Source organism: Hypanus sabinus, chromosome 10 (assembly GCF_030144855.1).
Source record: "Hypanus sabinus isolate sHypSab1 chromosome 10, sHypSab1.hap1, whole genome shotgun sequence".
Taxonomy (NCBI): domain Eukaryota; kingdom Metazoa; phylum Chordata; class Chondrichthyes; order Myliobatiformes; family Dasyatidae; genus Hypanus; species Hypanus sabinus.
The window spans coordinates 44457517-44482362 of NC_082715.1; the positions used below are offsets into that span (position 1 = coordinate 44457517).

At 39.3% G+C, this 24846-nt stretch overlaps 1 long non-coding RNA gene across 1 annotated transcript in view; it reads left to right on the forward strand.

The window, feature by feature from the left end:
- Positions 1–24130, forward strand: part of LOC132400619 (uncharacterized) — a 43365-nt gene extending 19235 nt beyond the window's left edge. The window contains exons 2-4 of the long non-coding RNA XR_009514321.1: positions 15982–16164; positions 21190–21346; positions 22033–24130. This is a non-coding gene — a long non-coding RNA (uncharacterized LOC132400619). The remainder of the gene's footprint in view (positions 1–15981; positions 16165–21189; positions 21347–22032) is intronic.
- The last annotated feature ends 716 nt before the right edge of the window (positions 24131–24846 follow it).

The window sequence follows — 24846 nt, forward strand, 5'->3', positions numbered from 1 at the left end:
TTAGACTAGAAAATTTGTACTGATAATGCCTGTCTTATCCAGTGATTCCCAATGGGGTGGTTGTATGTCCTAAGGAGGGGTTAGAGGAAATAGAAGTTGTCTGGGTCTGTTCAAGACTCTTGGGGGGTAGTAAACGGTGCCCTAACTTGAGGCATGAGACCTGACTGACCATTAGTAGAGCAGGCACTTCCACAAAAAAAGAGGATGAGGCACTAGAACACAGGAAGAACCATAGCTCTGCAGGTGAGGAGCACTCGTCGTCACAAGGCATCTGAAACTCGGCAATCTCAACCAACCTTACCAACCAAACAGACATTATTGGGGATGCATAAATTAGTGTCCAGGGTGCCCAACAGTTCCCCTTGACTCATGGCATGGAATGAGTTCATGCAATTCAACAGTTGGTAAGTCAATTACACCCTCTCAACTTTCTCACAGATCTATGGAAAACAGATCATGCAACAATACAGCGCTGGCTGGAACCAAACGGTGAAATAGAGCCAATCAGCCGACCCCATGGATTCCTCTTGAGATGTTCAAAGTGACCTCGCTTCATCTAGTCAAGACCATTTTTGGGGATTATAAGACCTTATGTGATTGGTCAATCGCTCTAATTGGAATAGTACGGAATAGTTTTGTGGTATGTGACTATACTGTCATACAAAGATTTCTGGTCTTAGTAGAGGAGCCAAACTGCTCTTCATTGCATTTCCATCCTCCTATCTTGTTGAAAAAGGCTTCAGTGCAGTGAATCACACACTCACAAAAAACAGAAAGTGCTTGGACATTGTTACAGGTGGGGTCTTAAGGCTTTTGCTATCACAACTTGAAGCAGATATTTCAACCCTGCTAACAGCCATCAAGCTCAAGGATCACATCAATATTGAAGCTGCAGTGCACAGATACTATGTAAGCCAGGTTTAAAGATAAACGAAAATTTAAAGCAGAATAATTTTTCTTCAAAAAGCTTCCTAAATTGCGACCAGATTCTCAAAGTATGTTTAAAAACTGGGTTATCAGTAATTTTACTGAAGGGTAAAGGAAGAAAAGATCCAAGAAGAGAAATAATTGAGGCATTTTTAACCGATTGAGTTTCTAGTAAAGTCCATGGTGGACAGTCATCCCTCTTGATATAATATGACCAGAATGTGATATTCCTTATGTTAGTTGCCCAGTAATAGAATCTGAAATTAGGTAAAGCTAGACCACCATCATTATTTTTCCTTTGAAGAAAGACTTTGTTCAGCCAGGGTTGTTTATTATTCCATATGTAAGAAGAGATAACTGAGTCCAAAGAGTCAAAAAAACTCTTCGGAATAAAAATAAGCAATGCTTGGAAAAGATATAGGAATTTAGGTAACACATTCATTTTAATAGAATTAATATGGCCTAACAAGGATAAAGAAAGAGGAGACCATTTACAAAGTAGCCTTTTGAGGTAACTCAGTAGTGGAATAAAATTAGCTTTATACAAATGTGTAAAATTTTTAGTAATAGTTATTCCAAGATAAGTAAACTGATTAGACATAATTTTAAACGGAAGATTGGTGTTTATTGGTATCAGGTTGTTTAAAGGAAATAATTCGCTTTTATATAAATTCAACTTATAACCTGAGAATTGACTAAATTGAGAGAATAAAGAAAAAGTGGAAGCTACGGAGTCATTCACATTGGAAATAAAAAATAAAATATCATCTGCATATAAAGAAATTATATGAATAGTATCACCTCGGGTGATACCTGTAATATCCTTGGAATTACAGAGTGCTTTGGCTAGCGGTTCTAGAGCCAAAGCAAACAACAGAGGACTAAGGGGACAGACTTGTCTAGTACCTCGATATAAGTTAAATGGTTTAAAGAGTTGAGAGTTAGTAAGAACCTGAGCTGTAGGTGAGAGATATAATAGTTTAACCCAATGAATAAAATCAGGTCCAAATTCAAATTTTTCTAAAGTCTTGAATAGATAATTCCATTCCACTCTATTGAAGGCTTTCTCTGCATCTAAAGATAATATACATTCTGAAACCTTGTTAGAGGGGGAATACATCACATTTAATAAATGCTGAATGTTAAAATATGAATAGCGGTTTTTAATAAATCCAGTCTGACCCTCTCGTATAATGAACGGTAAAATATTTTCAAGCCTGTGGGCTAAAATTTTAGACAGAATTTTAGTATCTATATTAATTAAGGAGATTGGTCTATAGGAGGAACATTCAGCAGGATTTTTATCTTTCTTCAAAATAAGCAAAATAGTTGCTTGATAAAAGGATTGTGGAAGTTTACCTAATTTAAAAGATTCAGAAAAAACAGTGGATAATTGAGGTATAAGTAGTTTTGAAAAGGTTTTTTAAAATTCACAATGAAAACCGTCTGGTCCAGGAGTTTTATCAGAGTGAATAGCCGCAATAGCTTCAGCAATTTCAGCACATGAAATGGATTGATCAAGTTGGGACAAGGTAGGATCAGAAAGTACTGGAATATCAATTTTACTAAAGAAGCTGTGCATTTCTGTGTCATTTGAAAAGGAATCAGAACTATAAAGCCTTGAATAAAATTCTCTAAAAGTATCATTAATTTCAGAGAGATCTGAAGTCTTGAAGCTGTCAATCTTAACAATCTCCGTAATTTGTCTGATAACTATTGAAGACTTTAATTGATTGGCTATCAATTTACTTGATCTGTCTCCATGTATATAAAATTGACTTTTATTACTTAGCAAGATTTTTTCAGCTGGATATGTCAAAAGACAGTCATATTTAGCCTTAGGTTCAACACATTCTTTATATATATGTGGGCCATTGGAGGTAGCATACTTTAAATCCAAAGCTTTCAATTTCCATGCTAATGGATCTCTTTCTCCATTGGCTTTTTTCTTAACACTAGAAGAATAAGAGATAATTTGTCCTCGAATATAGGCTTTGAAGGCCTCCCAAACAATCAAGATAGAAGTCTCTTCCTGGATATTCTCCTGAAAAAAATAATTAATTAAAAAATTAAAATCTTTATCTGATAATAAGGTTGGGTTAAAGCACCAGGTTCTATTTATTGTAGATCTAACAGGTAAAGCTAAGACAAGAGGAACAGGAGCATGATCAGACAATGTGATCTCTTTATATTCATAGAATTTAATTGAAGACATCATGTGTCTATCAATAAAAAAGTAATCAATTCTAGAGGATGTATGATGACCATGTGAGAAGGATGAGTATTCCTTTCTCTGTGGGTAAAGAAAATGCCAAATATCCACAATATCACACTCTTTCAAAATAGAATTAAAAAGTGAAACTGATTTACTAAGAGCAGAGTTTTTATGGTGAGAATGGTCTAATAGTGAATCTAAACAAAAGTTAAAATCTCCCCCCATAATTAAGGAATAACAATTTAAATCAGGAAGAAGGGAGATAAAATGGTGAAAAAAAATAGGATTGTCTATATTAGGGGCATATAAATTGGCGAACACAATTGGTTTATTCACTAGACTTCCTGAGAGTATAACAAAGTGACCATTTTTATCAGAAATTACATAATGTACAGCAAAAGGGATCTTATCATCTATAAAAATAGAGACCCCTCTTGATTAGACTTGAAATGAGGAATGAAATTGCATTCCCTTCCATTTAGTAAAGAAACGTAAAGTGTCTTCATGTCGAAGATGAGTCTCTTGGAGGAAGAAAATTTGAGCTTTAAGTTTTTTTATATAGGCAAAGATCTTATTATGTTTCAAATGATTATTGAGATCTTCTACATTAAAACTAAGAATTTCAAAAGCGAAATCCATCATATAACATAAAAATAATCATACAACAGAGTAATAACAAACATCTCTTGAGACAAATTAGCGACATACACATAGTAGACCCAAATGGCTTCGAAAAAAGTCCCCAACACCCCCCTCCACCCAAAGATGAAAGAACAGCCAAGCGAGTCTGCCATTTCTAGTCCCATTCTTTGTAATTATTTTTTTCTACCCTCTACTACTGATTAAGTTTTTATAGAATGGAATAGATTGGGTATTCAACAATTTTTGGATTTATTTGTTGATGGGAACTTAGTGTCATTTGAGCAGTTGTCCATCAAATTTGGTTTACCCCAAACTCATTTTTATGGTTACCTTCAAATTAGAGATTTTCTGCGTTCTCAATTGGATACCTTTCCTTCAAGTTCTGATAAGAATCTCTTAAATGATTTTTCAAATTTGAAACTTTTTTTGATGGATCAATCTCTAATATATATAATAAACTGCTTATGCTTAAGCAGCTTTCTTTACATAATTTTAGGCAAGCTTGGGAGCATGATCTGAATATGCAAATCTCTGATGAAGATTGGAATGCCATTTTGGAATTAGTGAATAAGTCATCTTTTTGCGCTCGCCATTCTTTGGTACAATTTAAAGTGGTACATAGAGCCTATTTGTCTAAAGAGAAATTATCCTGTTCTAATTCTGATATTTCTCCAACTTGTGACTAATGTAATTCAGCCAATGCTTCATTAATTCATATGTTTTGGTTATGTCCCAGAAAAATTTTGGAAAGAAGTATTTTCTACTTTTTCTCAACTTTTTAACACTAACTTTGAACCTAATCCTCTTACTGCTCTCTTTGGTTTTCTTGGAACTCAAGATATATCTTGAACTCCCTCAGACTTGTATGTTCTAGCATTTATTTCACTTATGGCGAGAAGACGGATTTTGCTTAAATGGAAAGAAGCAGTCTCTCCTACTCATATGCAGTGGTTAGAAGACATTATGACTCATTTTAGTTTGGAGAAGATTCGGTGTTCTATTTCTAATTCAGTACAGTACTTTTATATGACATGGGGTCCTTTTATGAACTACTACTCTAACTTGTGAAAGTTTTTTTTCTACATAGATGTTATTAAATGTGTTATTCTTTGTTAACAACTTAGCGACACTTTTTTTAAAAATATTTTTTTCCTTGTTCTTACCCATTGGCTTTCTTGGTAGGGGCTAGATTTTTTTTATATATATAAAATTCCTAATGTATACTCTTTATAAGTTTGCAGTATTAGTAATCATTACCGGAGTACTATATACACGTATGTTACTCAGTCCTATACAGTTCAATTTTTCTATTGTCTGTATTCTCTTAGTAATTTATATATATATATAAATATACTCTGTATTTGTTATATACTTTTGTATATATTAATAAAAATATTGAAAGAGAAAGAGAATAATTTTTCTCATGTTAGCATATGGTAGACATGTTTTTACACAATGGGGGTGCCAGAAAGTTTATTGTACCTAAAAGGGCTGCTGACAATTATGAAGATGCTTTAAGGGGGCATTGGGAAGTATGGAATGCTTTAGGGGGACATTAGGCTAAAAAAGGTTGGGAAACACTGGTCTAAACTATTGAGTTATATCTAGAGTAATCTTGCCTATGTTTTCACCTGGGATATATTCAGATCTGAGGTCTGTGGCAAGGCTGTTAAGTCCTTCCAGGTGTTCACTGTAAAGGCTGCCTTTTGCATGAATTAATAATGTACTCCTCCAGCTGGGTATAGTTCATCTAACCATACATTACACTCTCCTAAATGGAGTAATGATACTGGTGTTCTCGTTGGCAATGTTCATTGTGTGACTATCACAATCCAAGAAGGTTCCTGTCAATCATTAAAAAATGGCTTGAATTCATGGAGCAATATGTACTTTATGTGTGGAGTTGGAGTTTATCTGCCCCTTCCATGTAATTGATCAGGATCCTGTTATTTGGGTTATGTCTTCACCGCAATGAGAAACACTCAAATCTTATCTTACTTCCTAAATCCAAATATAAACATGACACCACAGAAGCAATTCTGTTTCTAGTGTATGCTATTGCAATACCTAGGAGGGAAATTAAAAATGTTGCTGCTGTTCTGGGAAAGATAAGCAATGACACTGCTTGTGTCTTAAATAAAATAACAGCAGAAATAGATGCAATTTGTAAAATGGCTCTCCAAAATCATATGGCCCTGAACACCTTACTCTGCAACTAGACTTCCTGACTGGGAGACCTCAGTCAGTCCGGATTGGGAGCAACATCTCCAATACCATCACACTGAACACGGGGGGCCCCCGGGGTTGCGTGCCCAGTCCACTGCTGTTCACTCTGCTGAACCACAACTGTACTGTAACACACAGCTCGAACCGTATCATCAAGTTCGCCAATGACACGACCGTGGTGGGTCTCATCAGCAAGAACGATGATCAGCTTACAGAGAGGAGGTGCAGCGGCTAACGGACTGGTGCAGAGCCAACAACCTGTCTCTTAATGTGAACAAAACAAAAGAGATGGTTGTTGACTTCAGGAGGGCACGGAGTGACCACTCCCCGCTGAACATCGACAGCTCCTCAGTAGAGATCGTAAAGAGCACCAGATTTCTTGGTGTTCACCTGACGGAGAATCTCACCTGATCCCTCAACACCAGCTCCATAGCAAAGAAAGCCCAGCAGCGTCTTCACTTTTTGTGAAAGCTGAGGGATAGTGAGGTCAGCTGAGAAGATCATCAGGGTCTCTCTTCCCGCCATCACAGATATTTGCACTACACGCTGCATCCACAAAGGAAACAGCATTATGAAGGACCCCATGCACCCGTCATACAATCTCTTCTCCCTCCTGCCATCTGGGAAAAGGCTCCAAAGCATTCGGGCTCTCACGGCCAGACTATGAAACAGTTTCTTCCCCCAAGCTATCAGACTCCTCAATATCGAGAGCCTAGACTGACACCTTACTGCCCAATTATCTTGTTTATTATTTATTGTAATGTCTGCACTGTTTTGTGCACTTTATGCAGTCCTGGGTAGGTCTGTAGTCTAGTATAGTTTTTTCCTGTGTTGTTTTTAATGTAGTTCAGTCTAGTTTTTGTACTGTGTCATGTAACACTATGGTCCTGAAAAAACGTTGTCTCATTTTTACAATGTACTGTACCAGCAGTTATGGTTGAAATGACAATAAAAAGTGACTTGACGATATGCTTCTAGACCTTTTCTTAAATGTTAAGGGGGCAACATGTACAGATATAGGCAAAGGGGATTGTACCTATGTACATGTACCTGATGAGCCTGGAGATATATCTGATTCAAGTATTTGACTTGATCAAATCAGCCCTAGGGAGCCGAGGTTATTCCATGTTATGAATTGTAATGTTTACTCCGGTAAGCTTTATCATTGTTTTTATTGCTCTTCCTTGTAACTTTAGCTTTTTCTACACTTATTTACATGTTTGTATAGTCATTTTTTTTCTGTAAACTTTTAGCAATTTCTAGTATATTTGTTTCTTTACTTCTGTAGTTTCTTTGTCTGCAAAGCTGATGAGTGACTCAGTCTGTACCTGTGCACTGTTTCAAATCATTTTTTACTTTAAACATAAAGCATCGCAAAAGTTCCTTTGATATTTCTTCACTTAACTTTGTTTCTGTCTGATACTGTACCATGATGAACATCTAATAAAACAACTTTAACCATGAGATTTTCTCCTCATTCTTAATGTTTGAAGAACCTCCTGGACAACAGCAGCATTTAGCATTAGACATCTGAAATAGATGAGAAAACTGGAAATACCCAACAGATCAATTAATATAAAACAGTATCAACATTTCAGATCCACCCACTCTCTGGTTCAATTACTAATCATGCTGTTAATTATATGGATATGGTTTGTTGAAGTTACCAAATGTCATTTTATAAATGAGTGCCTTTAGATCAGGGGATGTGGTATCAAGTTTGCGGTTGGCACAGCTATGGTTGGCCTCATCAACAACAATGATGAGTCAGACTACAGAGAGGAAGTGGATTGATGTGAGAATAATAACCTAAGTCTGAACATGGAGAAGACAAGGAAATTATTGTGGGCTCCAGGAAGGTGCAGTTGAACCCTTCCCCTCTGCGAATACATGGCTCCTCCATAGGGAGAGTTAAGTGCACCAAGTTCCTGGGAGTTCACATCTTGAATGACCTCACCTGCTTCCTAATATCACCTCCCTGAGCAAGAAGGTACAGTAGTGTCTCCACCTCCTAAGGAGATTGAGAAAAGCAAGCCCCCCCCCAAAAAAACATCTTAACTGCCTTTTATAGGAGCACCATTGAGAGCATCCTGACAAGTTGCAGCTCCATCTGGTATGGGAGCAGCCAAGCATCGGACCGAAAATCCCTACAAAAGACTGAGAGAAAAGCTGAGAGGACCGTAGGGGCCTCCCTACCATCCACTGGGGATATTTATCAGAAGCGCTGCATTCACAGGGCTCTTAGCATTGTTAAGGATCCCACTCATCCATCCCGCATCCTCTTTGACTTTCTACCATCAGGCAGGAGACTACGATGCATAAAAACAAGAACAGTCAGGATGAGAAACAGTTTCTTCCCCCAGGCTATTAGGCTTCTGAACTCCCTGTCACATCACATTCAAAGTGTCACTGGTTAATCTGTATCTTACAATATTTAATTTATGCACTTTAGTTTGTTTATTTATGTGTAATCCATCTGTAGATTTCATCCTTACTATCATGTTTTTAGCGTTATATGTGTTTTGTGTACTACAGTGCTTTACACCCTGGTTCAGAGAAACATTGTCTCATTTGTCGGTATAAGTGAAAAGGAGTCCCCCGTTTTACAAAAGTTCGCTTTACACCACTTCGCTTTTACGAAAAACCTACTTTAATACCTGTTAATGCTAAAAAGGCGCCCGCTTTAAATATGTGTTTAGCCCAAGAAAGACTACTATGACCGTGAAGCATTGCGCGGGCAGGTGTGTGCGCATACGTGTACGTGCCATTTTTTTTTTAACAAATTGGTTTTGGCTAAGTCTTCCTGATTCTGTTAATTGAAACTACCCTGTACATACATTATTTCTACTTCATATAGGCTGTGTATTTATCATTCCATTCCTGCTTTTACTATATGTTAGTGTTATTTTAGGTTTTATGTGCTATTTGGTATGATTTGGTAGGTTATTTTTTGGGTCTGGGAATGCTTGAAAATTTTTTCCATATAAATTAATTGTAATTGCTTCTTCGTTTTACGCCATTTCGGCTTACAAACGGTTTCATAGGAATGCTCTACTTTCGGATAGCGGGGAAAACCTGTGTATAGTTAAATGACAATAAACTTGACTTGAGTAATGTCAACTGGATATAATGAAGTGAGATAGCCCACAGGAAAGAAGTGTATAAAAAGCTGATCTTTTATTTATGGTATTAGCAATATTCATTTATGAACTTGACAGTTATAATTAACAAACACTTCCCAAACACTCACTCATTTAGCTTTAATATTCGTCTTCCAGCCCACATGATCCAAGTATTTAGCCTTGTAAAGAAATATTCAATTAAATGTACCAAGATCACTAGAGAACCATTCAGGAATCCTGAAATTAATTTTCCCCATTCATTCTAAAGTCAGAGAGATAATTAATCTATTTTACAGCTTAAGTCATATTTGCTATATTTTTGTGCAGTCTGTTGGCATCTGTGGGTTTCCCTTGCGATCTTGTACTATTTCAAGTTACACGCGCTGAGCAGTTGTTGTTCAGTCTTGAACCTGCCTTTCCATTGCCACAGAATATATATCAAACATTAAGGAATTCATTGCTAATCTTTTGACATTATTTCAATTATCTACAAAATAAGATCAAAGTCAAATATTCTTTCTGTAACACACTAATTTTGAATGATGGGTAGATACTAAACAAAGTAAAGTGAAAACACTCTCAGATCAGGCAGCATCTGTGGAAAGTTAATGTTTCAGATCCATTAGCTCTATTAACTGGTCTTCAATCTGAAAAGTTAACTCTGTGTCGCTGTCCACAGATGCTGTTTGGTCCAGTGAGTATTTCCAGCATGATGCTTATTTCAGATTTCCATGAGCTCAGATTTTTGAGTTTCCAAGTAGAACATTTGATACAAGTATATGACTCCCAATAAACTAAGTATCAGACTCTAAGCATACAGATCAGAATCAGAATCGGGTTTAATATCACTGGCACATGTCATGAAATACGTTGTTCTGAGGCAGCAGTACATATAATAATAATAATAATCTACATGTCATGAACCCTTTGGATTAGCAGGAATCCCCAAGGGCCCCAGACATCAGTGTTCTACTTCATCTGAATATCGTTGATTTACCTAATTATGACTTGTTTTACAAGTTAATTATTCCCTGAAGATTCTTTGTGCAGTTTATTGGCAACTGTGGGTTTCGCGTGCTATCTTTTACTATGTAAGTTACACGCGCCGAGCAGCCGTTGCTCAGTCTTGAACTAAACTTTCCATTGACGGTCCTTTCGGACATTTTTGACGATTATTCTAAGAAGGAACGTGTCGATGTTTCATACACGAGTTCTTCCGTTCCTCCGAGCCTGGCTTCACTAGCCTGAGACATCGTTACATTAAGACGGAGCCTTCGTGGACTGATAGGGTTTGACTAATTACAAATGGCAGTGACCTACTAGGAAGAGGCAGTCAGACGGCATAACCACTGACTCCAGGTTTGGACCAATTAGGTACGGCATTCGCCTGTCAGAGAGAAGCAGCTGGGAGCTCCAGAAGATGCCAACCTCATTGCGGAATTTCTGATCCTGGCAGGCGGGATTTCCGTCCTTCCGAGTGGTTCCAGTTCTGAGCACTCCGCTCTGCGTCCTGAACATCCGTGAAGGCTCTTTAAACCTACTGGCTCCTGAGCGGGGTAGTGGCACTGCCGGCATTCCCGAAATGTTGCTGGGGTCGTGGTGGGGTGTGTTTGGTATAATGCTCATTATCATTTGACTTGAAGATATTCCTGGACCCTGGCACCCGGGAGGAAACATGCCATCCAGGAATCTCATTCTTGCCCACATCTATCTGTTCGCCAACTAACAAATCCACCATCACCACAATATGCCTCTTGCCCCACTTCTTCCGTTCTGAGTCACAGAGGCAGACTCAGTGCCAGAGACCCGACCACTGTGACTCTCCTGATAGGTCACCTCCCCACACCCCTAGACAGTATCCAAACTAATATACCTGTTGATGAGGGGGAGAACCACACAGTACTCAGCACTGGCTCCTTAACCCCTCTTCCCTTCCTGATAGTCGCCAAGTTCCCTGTGCCCTGCACCTTGGGTGTAACTACCTCTGTGTCCTATCTATCACCCCATCAGCCTCCCAAATGATCCAGAGTTAAATGATCACTCAGAGAAAGCAAAGGAAGGAAAAGATCAAGTTTTTTCATTCTCTTTCTACTTGCTTAGCTAGGGACAGTAGAGATGACAGGCAGGGCGGGGGGGGGGGGGGGGGGGGGAAGGCAGGGAGATTTCCAGTGCCGCAGGTGACTACAATTGCGAGAAATGCATCCAGCTGCAGCTTCTAACAAACTGCATCAAGAAGATGCAGCTGGAACTGAAGGAACTCTGCATCATTTGGAAGGCTGATGGGGTGATAGATATAAATGTATTCAGGATAGCAAGGGACAAAATTGATCCTTTGGAAGATCAGTGGTAATCTATGCGTGGAGCCAAAAGATATGGGGAAGTTCTTGAATGGATTTCTTTTGCATCTGTATTTACTAGGGAGACAGATGCGGTCATGGGGAGAACGTACAAACTCCTTCCAGGCAGCGACAGGAAATGAACCGGATTAAATGGCCAAAGTGATCTCCCACTGACACTTCAGTCAATGAACCCCTCCCACTTCCTCTCTAGTAGAACCATTGTTTGAGAATTTTTTTTCTGGGCACATTTAACAAATCCCACCCTATTCAAGCCCTTTGCACCAACAGTCCCAGTCAATATAAAAAAAGCAGATGTCACCTATTATTATTCTTACAGCGACCTGTCGCTGTAAGCACAAGGACACTTACTGAATGTGGTATAGAATTAAAGGTGGAGCTGGATGACCTACGGCTCATACAGGAGAATTAGTTGATAGATAAGAGCTACAGAGAAGCAGGCACACCTAAATTGCAGGAGACAGACAGCTAGGTGAGGGAAAGGGCAGACTGTGCATCGTAGCCCTGTGGTCACAGGGATATTCCTTTGGATCCCTTTGGGGTGAATGACCTGCAATCAGCTCAGATAGGAAGGGGGAAGAAGAGGAGTGCGGTAATGAGATGCTGAAGGTGTTCTATCGGTCAGTTGTGGAGAGCGCCCTCTTCTTTGTGGTGGCGTGCTGGGGAGGCAGCATTAAGAAGAGGGACGCCTCACATCTTAATAAGCTGGTAAGGAAGGCGGGCTCTGTCGTGGGCACAGAACTGGAGAGTATGACATCGGTGACAGAGAGGAGGGCGCTGAGTAGGCTATGGTCAATCATGGAAAACCCTGAACATCCTCTGCACAGCACCATCCAGAGACAGAGAAGCAGCTTCAGCGGCAGGTTGCTGTCAATGCAATGCTCCTCAGACAGGATGAAGAGATCATTACTCCCCAACGCCATTTGGCTCTACAATTCAACCACCAGGGGCAAGACATGTTAAAGTGCCGGGGTTAGGACTGAGCTTAAGTTACCACTCAATGCACTTTAGTAAACTATTTAAGAACTTTTTAAAAGCTATTTATTAATGCTTTTTGGGAGGGTGATTTTAGATGCATATCATATTTATACTGAGTTAAATACTGTATGTAATTAGTTTTGCTACAATAAGTGTATGGGACACTGGAAAAATGTTGAATTTCCCCTTGGGGATGAATAAAGTATCTATCTATCTATCTAATAAAGGATTCATTATTTAGAGGAACAGACAGGAGATTCTGTGAAGATGGAAAGAGACACCTGGATGGTATGTAACCAGGTGCCACAGTCAGTACTTGTTGGACTGGGTCCACAGCATACCTCAGGAGGACAGTGACCTGCCAGAAGTTGTTGGACTTATTGGTACCATAGTGCCCAGTAGCAACAGAAACACTGAGGTACAGATCGGGAGACAGATTTTGGAAAGTTAAAAAAAACAACAGGTTTTGTTGTCATGGGTGACTTCAACTTCCTTAATACTGATTGGCACCTCTTCTTATAAAAGGATTAGATGGGGCAGTATTAGTTATGTATCCGGGAAGGATTCCAGATATAATATGTAGACAAGCTGACTAAAAGAAAGGACATACTGGATCTAGTACTAGGCCTGTGAAGATCTCCCAGTGGATAAGTATTTCAGAGACAGTGACCACAATTCTGACCTTTACCATAACCCTGGACAAGGATAGGAGCAGATGGTATGGAAAAGTATTTAACTGGAGGAAGGGGAAATTACAATGCTGTGAGGCAGGAACTTGGGAGTGTAATTTGGGAATGGATATATTCAGTGAAATGCTCAACTGGAATCTGAAAGTTAATTAGGGAGCACTTGCATAGGGTTCTGGATAAGCTTATCTTGTTGAGTGAAGAGACCATAGTTGACAAGAGAGGTGAAGCATTTAGTCAGGAGGAAGGAGAAGCAGACTTAAGGTTTAGCAAGCAAGTATCAGATAGGGCTCTTGAGAGTTAAAAGGTAACCAGGAAGGAACTTAAGAAGTGTCCTAGGAGAGCTAGAAGGGGGCATGAGAAGGCCTTGGTGAGTAGGATTAAGAAAAAAAAGCAGGCATTCTACCCACAAGTGAAGACTAGGAGTGAAGACTAGGCTTACTAGAGTGAAGGAGGGACCAATCAACAATAAAGAAAAAAACGTGCCTGTATTCAGAGGTGGTAGGGGGGCCCTTAATTAATATTTTACTTCAGTATCCACCAGTGAGAAGGACGTTGAGGAATCTGACAGCAGCATAGAACAGGCTGATATGCCAGAAAATGTTGATCTTAAAGAGGATATGCAGGAACTTTAGTATAAGATGATGAGAGGCATTGATCCTATGGATAGCCAGGGGCTTTTTCTCAGGGCTGAAATGGCTAACACGAAGAGGCATAATTTTAAGATGCTTTAAAGTAGATACCGAGGGGATGTCAGGGTTAAGTTTTTTCACACAGTGAGTGGTGGGTGTGTGGAATGCACTGCCGGGGCAGTGGTGGAGGCGGACACAGTAGGGACTTTTAAGATACACTAAGAAAGGTACGTGGAACTTAGAAAATTAGGGTTAGGGTAAATCTAGGCAGTTATTAGAGTAGGCCACATAATCGGCACAATATTGTGGGTCGAAGGACCTTTAATGTGCTATAGACTACCACATAATCATTGACTGTAAAAGGTTGAGGAAGGCTCGATTAAAACTACATAAGTTTGTATCCGTACATTTAATGTGCTATAGATTTTCTATTTGTCTTTTACTTTGACTCTGCTAGAGCTGTGAAACAACAACCCTCACCTTAACGCTAACTTTGCCACCGCTGAAGTGCACTTGGTTCCACTGAGCCCATGACAGCCTTAGCACGGGAATCATGCGCCCGCCACAACCAACGCCAGGTGATCGCGGCGCCCCGGTCCGGACCAGTTTAAACAGCGAGCGCCCTCACCAATCGTAGTGACCTCGCTTTTTCTCAGGGAGACGAAGCAATTGAATGAGACAGGCAGCGCTCGGACGAGGGTGCGCGTCCTGTTAGTGGGGTGGGCCTTTGCAAAGTGACGGGAGACAGGCTTTACCATCCACCCGATGTGCGCTAGTTTGTTTGACACGATTGTGCTGGCGGCAGCTCCTGACAGCGGGATGCAGATTGAGTGCTGGTCAGCCATCGGGAGGGCGTGTAGATGCCGGGGTCCGGTGTGCTTTCTGTTTCTGTGGGCTGTGACGAGTTAATTTCGAGTCATTGTCTTTCGGATTGGGCTGGGCAAGTGCTTTGTCGCTGGGAAGCTTTGACAGATGATCATTATTGGTGAGTTCTCTGCGAGCTGGACTGCATGGTTCTCTGCGAGCTGGACTGCATGGTCCTCTGCATATACTTCTCCAATGTACCGATCACCTCCTCCCTTTCATGGTCCTCTGTGTCATTTCTGCCTAATCTAAAAGTCAGTAATGTCCCGTTAGTGGAATAAACTCGTGTAGAAAGCGATCACTTTATGGCGAGATATTACGATTCTGTGCTTAGAAGGTAACTATACCTGACTACGTTTGAACATTCGTGATTGCATAAAGTGAATGGGATATGCCTGCATTTGGTATTCTTTCATAAGTGATTGAATATGTAAACGCTATGATCATTCTTTCCATTCTATAAAAACATTGCGTATTTTCTTCCTCCGTCTACATTTTTATCCAGTGTAGCTGGGAATCGCTATATCTGTACGTGAACTGAAAATGGCTAAATTTGAGCAGTATATTTTTTGAAGGGTAGAATCAAAGGAATGGTTTTTTTTGTAAACTGTTTCATATTTTTCTACTTTAATATGACAGAGCCAGAGTTTTGAATATTAGCTGAATATTAATTAAATCTTTTAGTATCTAAGTAGCTTTTAGTAGCTGAAAGACTTGTTTTGGACGTTGGTCTTTTAAAATTATGCCACCTAGTTTTAAAAATCAATTTGAGAAATCTTGAATTTGAGCATTAAATAGGAGGCCAAGCTTCCTCTGAAATTTCACTCCTACAATTTGAGTTGGAGTTGAAAATCTATAATCTCGAATGGGGATATCTCTTACATTAGTTTGAAACTAACCAATTAACATTTGAGTGGAAAAATTGAACCTTTTAATCAAATTACAGTATACCTGTTTAAAAATCCAAATTTTGTTTTGCTAGCAACTAACCTTGTTACCAAAAACAAGACAATATTACTTTCTATGTAACAAACCAGTTCAGCACTTCATCTGAAGTAGGATGAATGTATTTAATGAATGGTCTAATTTGACAGCTAAAACGTTCAAAACTGCACTAATCATTTCACAAAATTCATAAAAAGTATACATGAAATCTTGAGTTTTCTTGCCCTGTTTTCATGTGTTCCTTAATATGCTACCTTGAAGAGTTTAACAGTTGTCTTGTTATCAATATATACTTTACAATTTGGCTTGCTATGAGTTAGTACAATAGTTGTTTTTTTTAATCTGGGTTAGCTGGTCTGTAATTCCATCCTAACAATTCATTTTCAGTTCCAGAATAGCAGAGTGTTTGGACCTGTGTATATCAATTTGATAACTCCAGTCCTGATGAAGGGTCCCTGCCTGAAACATTGAATCGTGGCTATTTTCCATTGATGCTGCCTGGTCTGCTGAGTTCCTCCAGCATTTTGCATGTGTTGCGGTATTGATTGCCAATTTACAACAATATGCACAGTAAGTGGAGTTAACTTGAATGTGATTTACTTTCTCAGATCATTTGGGTTACTACACCCCCAAGATTTGCACCACAGTGTGGTTACACAATTTCTGTAGATCACCAGAAAGTTTTATTTTCTGCTTCTGTTCTGAGCTGTTGTGTGCATATTCTAATAAGTAGTTGAGAGTGGTGAGGATTTTTTCTCTGCAGAAGATCCCAATGAAAAGATTCGTGACCTAATATGGAAGAAAGTATAAAGTATTTTCAGTTATCGTATTGCTTTAATTAACCAAGACAAAAATATTTATAAATCAGATGTTCAGTATCTGTCAAGAGTTTTGTCACTTAGGTGTTCAGTCTTGAAAGACTACTGACCTAATTGTTAGTGCAATAAGGAACCACAGCAATAAAATTAGTAGATAACGGGAACTGGAAAAAAAATGGATGGCTGTACATTTGAGTTCAGAATGCAAGGATGCAATCTGCCATTTTAAGGTTATGTCCTGATCTGCAAGTTTTTTCTGGAAATATCATTCTCTACTAAAGTGGGAACAACACTGGTCAAATGATAGAGGTTCATTGATGGCAGAGGGGAAGAAGCTGTTCCTGAGTCGCTGTGTGTGTGCATTCAGGCTTCTGTACATTCTTCCTGATGCTAACAATGAGAAGCGGCTTGTCTTAGGTGATAGGGGTCCTTTACAGCGGGTGCAAGCTTTCTGGGGCACTGCTCCTTGAAGATGTCCTGGATACTATGGAGGCCAGTACACATGAAGGAGCTGTATATATAAGACCATAGGAGCAGAATTAGGCCATTTGGCCCATTGGGTCTTCTTCACCATTTCATCATGGCTGATCCAATTTTCCTCTCAGCCCCAATCTCCTGCTTTCTCCCCATATCCCTTCATGCCCTGACCAGTCAAGAATCCTCTGTCTTAAATATTTGTAAAGACTTGGCCTCCACAGCTGTCTGGAGCAAAGAATTCCACAGATTCACCACCCTCTTGCTAAAGAATTTCCTCATCTCTGTTCTAACAGGACACCACTCTATTTTGAGACTGTGTCCTCTGGTCTTTGACTCTCCCATCCTCTCCGCATCCACTCTCTCAAGGCCTTTCACCATTCAACAGGTCTCAATAAGGTCACCTTCATTCTTCTTAATTCTAGTGAATACAGCCCCAGAGCCCTCAAATGTTCTTCATACGACTAGCTAGTAAATCCTGGAATCATTTTCGGGAACCTCCTTTGAACTCTCTCCAGTTTCAGCACATCCTAAGATGAGGAGCACAAAACTGTTCACAATTCTCAAAATGAAGCCTCACCAATGCTTTATAAAGTTTGAACATTTCACCCTTCCTTTTATACTCTAGTACTCTTGAAACAAATGCTAACATTGTGATGGCCTTTCTCAACACACTCAACCTGCAAATTAACCCCTGTGGAGTCCTGCATATGGACTCACAAGTCCCTTTGTTTTTGTTTGTATTTTCTCTCCATTTAGAAAATAGTCACCCCTTGATTTTTTTCTACCAAAGTGCATAACCATACACTTCCCGACACTGTATTCCATTTGCCACTTTTTGTTTGCCCATTCTCCTAATCTATGAGTCCTTCTGGAGCCTCTCTACTTCCTCAAAACTACCTGCCCCTCCACCTATCTTCAGATCAGCTGCAAATTTTGCAATAAAGCCATCAATTCCATCATCCAAATCATTGACATATAGTGTAAAATGAATTGGTCCCAACACAGATCCCTGGGGAACACCACTATCCACTGGCAGCCAACCAGAAAAGGCTCCCTTTATTCTCACCCTTTGCCTCCTGCCAATCAGCCACTGCTTTATCCATGCCAGAATCTTTCCTATAATACCATGGGCTCGTAGCAGCCTCCTGTGTGGCACCTTGTCAAAGATCTTTGGAAATTCTAAGTACACAACGTCAACCAATTCTCCTGCTTGTTGTTTCTTCAAAGAATTCCAACAGATTTGTCAGGCAAGATTTTCCCTTGAGAAAACCATGCAGACTATGGCCTATTTTATCATGTGCCTCCAAATACCCTGAGATCTCAACCTTAATAATTGACTCCAATTTTTCCAACCACTTGGGTTGGGTGATTACACTGAGGTAACTTGTATAATTAGTACAGAATCACATGAGTTAAAGATTATCAAGGGAGTAGAACTAACTCAAGGGAGTAGAACTAACTCAGCAGGCAGTGAACTTGACCTTTGTCATTCCAGTGATTTTTTAAAAAAATATATATTTTATATAAAATCATTACTATAGCTATGGATACTTTTTATTTTAAAAAGCTAGTATGGACACCATTGCTATCTGTGGGTTCTTCAAGTTGAACACAGTCCTAAACTGGAAATCCATCACTGATCCCCAGCTGGCCAGTCAGCTCAATCAGTTTTATTGCCGGTTTGATCAGGACAATCAACATCTACCTCTTCTCACTTTCTCTGAACCTAGTATGCTGAGGCCTTATCTTCCCCCCACCCACCCTTTCACAACCACTCCAATGTCACCATCCCCCTTCACCTCAGTCCCATCCACCACTTTCAGTCTCCTGTCTCCTCCCTCCATCCCACACTATACTTTCTGTGAAGCAAGATGACATTCACAAACAATTCAGAAAACAGTACATCAGCCAAGTTGCAGGCTCTGGTGGTGTCTCATCTGGTACTCTAAAGCATGATGTGGATCAGCTAGCCCCTATCTTTAACACCTTCCTGCAATTACGCAGGGTTCCAGGCTGTTTTAAAATTGCTACAATTGTTCCAGTTCCCAAGGAAGACAAGATTACTGGACTTAATGATTATAGGCCAGTGGCTGTGACTTAAGAAGATGTGAAAACTTTTGTACATCTGATATTAGCCTAACTGAAGTCCACTACCGATCCTCTTCTTGATGCACTACCATGTGATTATAGAGCAAATCCTTCAGTTGAGGATGCAGTTAACTTGTGCCTTCATTACATACTTAACACTTGGACTCCCACAACACCTATGTGAGGATTTTGGATCCGTATTCAACACTATCGTTCCAGCGCTGCTCCACAGCTAGCTGTACCCTACATTACCTGTCAGTAGATTATGTGCTCGTAACAACTTGGAGCTTCATGCTATCAAGACAGTGGAGTTGAGGATTGACTTCTGATCACAGCCCCTGCCTGCCCACCCCCCTTGGAAATGAATAGTCAGTCTGTGTCTGTGGTCAAGTCATTAAAATTTCTGGTGACTATGAATACCAGTAGGTTGAAGTGGGACAAGCACATTACACTCACCACTAGGAAGTCCATCAAAGATTGTTCTTCCTCGCTCAGCTTGGGAAGCATCCTGATGAATTTTTACTGACCCATTATTGAGCTGTGACCACCTCAGTCACCATTTGGTTTCCTGCCATCCCCTCCTCTCCAAGTGTAGGTTGTGGTTCATTCTGTGGACAGGATCATTGGCTGTCAGCTACCTACCTTTTTTTAAAAAAATTGTTCACCGCCTGCGAAGGTGAACTGAAAAATAACTGCTGATTCCACCCACCCTAGCAGTCGCCTATTCACCAAATTGCCATCAGGGAGATGCTACCAGTCCATCACCACCAGGACTACACATCATCTATGAAGCATCTTTCCTGTAGCTCCCCAGCTTCTCAACAAAACTCACTCAGCTATAATACTCTAACTGTCTCTGCACAACATCTGCTTGGTCTTTTCTCCTTGTTCTGTTGTTAATTATTCAATCTGTGGTAAAGAAGGCAAGTGCAATGTTGACATTTTTTTCAAGAGGATTAGAATACAAAGGCAAGCAGATGATGCTGAGCCTTTATAAAATACAAGTCAGGTCGCACTTGGAGTATTGTCAACAGGTTTGGACCCCATAATCTCAGAAAGGATATGTTGTCATTGAAGGGACTCCAGAGGAGATTCACGAGGATGATACCAGTAATTATGGGATTAACATGTGAGGAGTGTTTGGCAGCTTTGGGCCTGTACTCACTGGAATTTAGAAGAATGTGGGGAGGGGATCTCATTGAAACCTATTAAATTTTGAAAGGACTAGATAGGGTGGAGGTGGAGAGGATGTTTCCTGTGGTGGGGATATCCAGAACTAGAGGGCACAGCCTCAAAACTGAGGGGTAACCTTTTGGGACAGAGGTAAGGAGATTTCTGTTTTAGCCAAAGAGTAATGAACTTGTGGAATGCTCTGCCACAGACGGCAGTGGAGGCCAAGTCCGTGGGCATATTTAAGGCTGAAGTTGATAGTTTTCTGATTGGTCAGGACATCTAAGGATATGGTAAGAAAACAGGTGTATGGAGTCAAATGGGATCTGGGATCAGCCACGATGGAATGGTGGAGCAGACTCGATGGGATGAATGGCCTAATTCTGCTCTTATGTCTTGTAGTCAATCATTTCATATGTTCACATTTATTAAGTTTGATATTTCAGGTGTGACCATTCTGTTAATTATTGATTGCTCATGGCTGTTTGCACTATTCTCTTGTAAATTGTTGTTGCTAATGTTGTCTGTTTTGGTGTCTTTCTGTGTTTTATGCTTGGCACTGAACCACAATCCTCAATCTATTTTGGTCTGTTACACATACTGGCAATAAAGTGATTCTGATTGTTGTGTCTAATTCCTGCACTCCCTAACAACAATACTGAGCACTTTCAGCAAGAGCACACCAGTTTAAGAATGCTCACAAGTTGGTAAACTGCAATAAATGTTGGCCACATTCAAATCCAGTACAGCTTTTATAAGAGTTGCACTGATTTTCAATTACTTACAGGTTTCTGTTCAAAGAAACATACCAGCCATTAAAGAGGATTATGCTCAAGATGCTTTAGCATTTCATGAAGTAGGATTTTTTTTTTAACTTTAACCTAGTGAAACCACTAACTCCATTTCTATTAATCAACCCTAATATTTATCTGTGAAATGCCTCTTCCATTTTGATTTGGATTAAGGAGTGTATTGCAGTTGGATATCCCAATATTTGCCACATTGTTTCAATTTGTTCCCATTCACCTGGTGTTTCCTACAGGCAACTGGTTGAGAAACTGGAATATGGCAAGTGGTATTTCACATTTCTAGTAGCAGAAAGAGTACAACTGTGAAAGAAGTTAAACTATGGAATCAACACCATGTTGTGCACTTTGTTCCCTGATCCATGTAACACTAAGGAGGCTGAAGTTGTTCTGGTGAGTTTATTAATTCCTATCCTTGCTCTGACTTCCCCCTTCCACTGCATTTTTTATTCGTGAGATTGTCATACTTTGAATTATTCCCTTCTCTTGGTTCCAGGGTGTTCCCTTGTCTGTTATCAGGTCAACAAGCTTCTACAAACAGCATTGGACGATTCTCTTAATTGACACTGCAGTACCTTAGCCTGGTGTGAAAACCCAAATGTTACATGTTCTATTAATTACAATTGACTCTGCATTCCCGGTACTTAATTGGTCAGTTTCTATTTATAAACTGGACAGTTATCACGCAATGATTGGTCTTGTATAATAGATCTGAACAGTATCAGATTTTTTAAAATGTACCTATCTTCGGTCTGTGGTAGCACGCTATCACTAATCTCAATTGGATGTATGCATGTTAATCTAAGATAATTTAAACTATTGTCAACAAAATCTTATACACAGTGCAAAGGCAAGTCTAGTAATGGTAAACCTGAAATGAAACCTAAATTCTGGAAGTTCTTTGGTTATTCACTAACTGGAGAAACTTCTCACCATGAGAGTGGCAATATTGTCAACAATATTGGATTCTAGCCTAAAATATTTGAGGAACTATCATTTAATCCTTGTCTGAAGTAATTTGGTAAATGGCAACTTAATCAGTTTGAGAAAACTAACCTGTGTTTTTTTGCCTTTCCAAGATGCTACTGCAATCACAGATAACTTCATCTGGACACGATCAGGAATCCCCTCTTCAGTTGTGACCAGTGCAATTCATCAAGACAACAGTGCTATGGGAGTATCAACTGGATCTAGGAGGAATGGCTCTTAAAATATTCTTTACATTTAAAAATGACGCATTCCTTGCTAATTCCATTTGCAACACGGGATAGACATTACAAGTTTAGTTGAATTTAATTACTTTTATTGGGATGGATGTCACATCAAGACTTTCTTCATTTAAATAAATGTCCCTCATGAATACAGTTAGAAGCCAAATCTTGCTGAATTTAAGAACACTACATTGACAGCTAAAGCAAATTTTGTATATCGTCTAATGGGAAGTATTTGGCACCACTTTTGACATTCATCATGGGCTTGGGCTAGCAGTTTCAGTAGCAGTGCTGATGTCTCCAGCAGTTTAAATTTCAGCAGATTTGCATAGTAAGTTCAACATGACTGAAGATTTGATGAGTTGAATAAGCAATCGCAATTGGGAGAATGGGGAATGGCAAATGACAAACCTACCGGAGGGTCTTTAAAGTCACTTGGTCCTAACAACTAAATTGTTTTTCAGAGCCAGGTGGTGAATGGTCAGTATGGCATCAAGTATAGCATTAATCTATTCTTGGAACACTTGTGGGAAGATGACACCTGGGAACTGAATAAAATAAATGTTGTCCAATCAGTGACCACTCCTTTTTATTTCTAACCCTTTTATTTCTCAGATGATGGGTACTGTAACATAATTACTGAAGTTTGTGTTTTTAACTACAAAATTTCTTAAGCATTCTCTAGTAGAATTTCAGTACTTAAATCCAGAATGTATTTTATAAGATATGGATATGAGCTTTTTTGCATTAGTTATCAGTAAATAAAGATTTATTAATAGTTCTGAATGCTAGTAGCAAGTGTGGGTTTGGGGAACTCCACCACTCGATTATGCTTGACGAATACTTGAATATGCTGGTTGAGGGAGAGCTACTATAAGAAATATAATTAGCTTTCTGTTGCCCCACAGATATCCAAATGGAATCTTATTCCTGGCCAGTGCTGCTGATTGGGGATGCAACAATTGGTCATTCAATTGTAACTGCTGGCCACAAAAGTCAAAGGAAAAATATCTGTAATTTTATAAAGTTCAAACATCCAGAGGCTTTGGTTGTCATGGTAAAAGCACAAGCTTTGAAAGGGCATGGGATTTTTCTGTAGCTGAAAATATTTACAAGCTAGAAGCACTCTGCTAATCAGATGTTATTAGAGGGGAGAGGAGTGGTTAACCTCGAGCTGGAGTGATGTAAATGTCAAGTACATAGAGCACAGGAGCAAAAATCCAAGTAGAAAGTGTTTGGCCAAAACTCCCCAGGGTTTATCAAATTTCTCTTTAAATTCTTGCTAATGGTTTTATTCCAGCAGCACTTATTGAGCTAGTACTTGTGTTCTGTGAAAACTTGAGAGCTGAAAAGTATGATCTAAGCAGCATTTGCTTGGCTGTAAAATAACTTCTGATTCTCTGGACGTTGTTTTAACACCTGGCCACAGCATTTCATGTGGATTTTCATACTTGAATATTTAACTTTAGAGGTCTCACTTTCATTAGCCTTAACAATTAAATTCCATTTGTCACAATCTTTTGCTAATTTTGTATCTAGATATTGAAGTCTGATAATAGCAGCTGATAATAACTCTCTATTACTAAACTGCATTATTGCTCAACCTCAGACCATTTTCTACAAACTGAAATTGATATTCTTTAGGACTTCAGTATGTTCTGAAATTCTGTAATTAATGTACCTAGGGTGGCCTTCAAGATTTATTGTGTCCCACAGAGTTGTATTGGATTTGGAACAGACTAATCAATTTTATTTGTATGTCCCTTTTCCCTATCCTGGGGAAAGCTGCCAAATTTCTGAATTGTTAGCAATATAATTGATTTTTTTCCAGTGCTCATTTACATCTATCTGCCTTGTGATTTTTGCCACCAGTGCAATGTTCTTTAATGATGTTCACAATCCAATTACTCATGCATGCTATTCCACTAGAAGTACGGTTGTAAATCATGTTGAATAAAGTTCTGTACCTGATCATTCCAAACCATTTTGTCTCCCATTACTGCTTTACCTTTAGTCTTTTTTTATTTTTTGCATTGTAGTTTTTTTGTGTGTTCGCTCTTTTGTATGCTTGCTACTTCAATGTCATTACGTTATGCCACGTTTTTAGAGAGACTGCTCCTGCTTGGAGATGTCCATCTCTAATTATAAGATAAAAATAGAGATGGATAATCAGTCAAGTGATGGAAGACTTTTTTGTCATACCTCACTGAGATAATTGCATGGACAGTTAAGCAAAGGCTCTTTTATTGTGAACCACAAGTCACTGCTTCAAGTTTGTCAGATTTCAGCCTCTCTTTGCTAGTGGGATTGGGGAGAAGTAATTTTAAATGATAAAGCAATGTAAGATAGACCCATTGCACTGGTGCTGAAATAATAGATGATACAGGTTGAATCACCATGCTTTTGAGGCAATATTCCACCTTGCTGTGTTTGGCATTGACAGAATTATAGACAGAAACATTGATCTGTTTCTTTTCTATACAGTGGTCTGTTGCGTTTGGAAATTCTGGCAGTATCCTCACTTGTGCATGCTGATATGGTTTGTTTTTTTATATATGGTCATTTACCACTACTCATATTTTCTGATGGGGATAGATTGGAATACTGAGTGACTAAGTCAAAATTTGCTTGTTGATTCTGGCCTCCAAGCTCTGACTGCACACCCCAGGAATTGGCCATTGT